The 2,659-nt window shown below is 45.5% G+C and overlaps 1 protein-coding gene across 11 annotated transcripts in view; it reads right to left on the minus strand.

Annotated features, from left to right (window-relative positions):
* The window catches only part of ZNF146 (zinc finger protein 146), a 66,115-nt gene that overhangs the window by 11,537 nt on the left and 51,919 nt on the right, over positions 1-2,659 (minus strand). Inside the window, exon 1 of one of the 11 annotated variants that reach the window (XM_017506648.2) lies at positions 369-404. The exons of 9 other annotated variants lie outside the window; for them this stretch is intronic. The gene's annotated coding sequence lies outside the window, so the exon portion shown is untranslated. Of the gene's footprint in view, positions 1-368; positions 488-2,659 lie in introns of those variants that run through there. One more of the 11 variants, XR_005196590.1, reaches the window with a different exon arrangement.

Genomic DNA, 2,659 nt, shown 5'->3' on the forward strand with positions numbered 1-2,659 from the left:
AAAAAAAAAAAAAAAAAAATTTATAAAGAAAAAGAAATATGTTCATATTCATAGCCACATTTTTTTTTCTGTTGTCCAGGCTGGAGTCCAGTGGCAAGATCTTGGCTCACTGCAACCTCCACCTCCCAGGTGCAAGCAATTCTCCTGCCTCAGCCTCCGAGTAGCTGGGACTACAGGTGTGTGCTACCACACCCAACTAATTTTTGTATTTTTAGTAAACAGGGTTTCACCATGTTGGCCAGGCTAGTCTCAAACTTTTGACCTCAGGTGACCCACCTGCCTTGGCCTCACAAAGTGCTGGGATTAGAACCATGAGCCACCGTGCCTGGCCTTTGTTTGTTTGTTTGTTTAAAGATATGGGGTCTCACCATGTTGCCCAGGCTGGTCTTAAACTCCTGAGCTCAAGCAATCTGCCCACCTCGGCCTCCCAAAATGCAGTTATTACAGATGTGAGCCACTGCACCCGCCCTCTATCTACTTTTTATGTCTGTGAAAGAGAAAAGAAATATTCAGAGTAGGAAGTAGTTCTAATGTCATATGAGAAAGGATGTGAGTGGACAGCTGCCATCACTCTTCTAAGAAAGATCCTTTTTTTATCTATTTATTTATTTATTTATTTATTTGTAAAAACAGAGGTAGGTTCTCGCTTTGTCACCCATGCAGGAATGCAGCAGCTCAACCATAGCTCACTGGAGCCTTGTACCCCTGGGCTAAGCGATCCTCCTGCCTCAGCCTTCACGTAGGTGGGACTATAAGTGTGTGCCACCACACTGGCTAATTAAAATTTATTTTTTATTTTTGGAGAGACAGGGTCTTGCTACGTTGCCCAGGCTGGTCTCAAGCAATCCTCCGACTTTGGCCTCCCAAAGTGCTGGGAATACAGGCATGAGCCACTAAACATGCCTATGAGGACCCCTTATGCATTGTGCTCTCCAAAAGCAGAGGCACAGCTTCAGGGGCCTGATTACCACTCCTTGCATGCATTCATGGGATCCAGGAATGTTATACTGGTTGAAGGCAACTTGACGGACCCATTGGCATCCCTGAATAGTAGGGAATGTAGGGCTTAGCAAGGAAAGAGACAATAACTTCATATAAAGCAGCCTGCCAGTATAGCAGGACAGATGAGGGCACAATTTTCCTTTTTTTTTTTTAAAACCATGCTTCTGAGACAAGTTCAAGAGGGTACAATGTTCTATCTCCCTAAATTCCTGACTTCTATATCCAACGGCCAACTTGAATACTCATTTATATGATCAACAGACGTGTCATAAACAACAAGTCCAAAACAAAACTCCTGATCTAGCTGGGCGCGGTGGCTCACATCTCTCATCCCAGCACTTGGGGAGGCCGAGGTTGCTGGATCACTGGAGGTCAGGAGTTTGAGACCAGCCTGACCAACATGGAGAAATTCCATCTCTACTAAAAATACAAAAAAAAGTTAGCCAGGCATGGTAGCGCATGCCTGTAATTCCAGCTACTGGGGAGGCTGAGGCAGGAGAATCACTTGAACCTAGGAGGCAGAAGTTGCAGCGAGCCAAGATCGGGCCATTGCACTCCAGCCTGGGCAATGACAGCGGGGGGGGTGGGGGAAGAAAACTCCTGATCTATCTCAAAAATTTCTACAGACTTCCTGTCTCAGTAAATGATAATCCATTTTCTTGCAGTTGTTCAAATCAAAATGTTGGACTCTATTTTTCTCATACCCCACATATAATCTGTCAGCTATTCCTCTAAATTATTTTTAAAAATCCAACTACCTGTCACTAAACTACCATCACTTTCTCATCCAGATTACTCAATGGCCTCCAATTAACCTTCTAGCCTCGGGCCCCTACATACTTTATGTAGCAGACCTGATTATTCCTTTCAAAATGTAATTCTCATCTCATTCCTCTGCTCAAAGCCCTCTGATAGTCTGGAACAGTGGCTCACACCTGTAATCAGCACTTCGGGAGGCCAAGGCAGGTGGATCACTGAGGCCAGGAGTTCAAGACCAGCCTAGCCAACATGGTGAAACCCCATCACTACTAAAAATAGAAAAATTAGCTGGACATAGTGGCGGCTGCCTATAATCCCAGCTACTCAGGAGGCCGAGGCAGAAGAATGTCTTGAACCCAGGAGGTGGAGTTTGCAATGAGCTGAGATCAAGGCACTGCACTCCAGCCTGGGGTGAGGGAAGGAAGGGGGGAGGGAGGGAATGAGGGAGAAAAGAAAGGGCGGGGAGAGGAAAGCAAAGCAAAGCAAAGTCCTCTGTTGGGTCTCCCAAATCACTCAGAATAAATGCAAAAGCCTGTGATTTGACCTGTTAGGGAACCACTAACAGGTCCCTAACCACTGCTACTCTTCTTCCCTCTTGCCCACTCTCTTCCAGCCCACTGACCCGATCACTATTCTCTGAGCAGGACAGCCATCTCCTCCTGCCTTCCGGCTTTTAACACTTTTGTTCCTTCTAGCTAAATGATCTTCCACCCAATACCACATGCCCACTCTCACTCTTCAGATCTTTTTGCAAATGGCAATCAGTGAGACCTTTCCCCGCCAAGCTGATTTAAAATAACCCCAACTGGCCCTCTCTCTGCCAGCCTTCCTTGCTTTACTCTTTTCCACAGCACTTATCACTATCTGATGGTATAGATTTTTTTTTTTTTTTTTTTTT

The sequence above is a fragment of the Cebus imitator genome, unplaced genomic scaffold (assembly GCF_001604975.1).
Source record: "Cebus imitator isolate Cc_AM_T3 unplaced genomic scaffold, Cebus_imitator-1.0 Scaffold356, whole genome shotgun sequence".
In the NCBI taxonomy this organism is placed as follows: Eukaryota; Metazoa; Chordata; class Mammalia; order Primates; family Cebidae; genus Cebus; species Cebus imitator.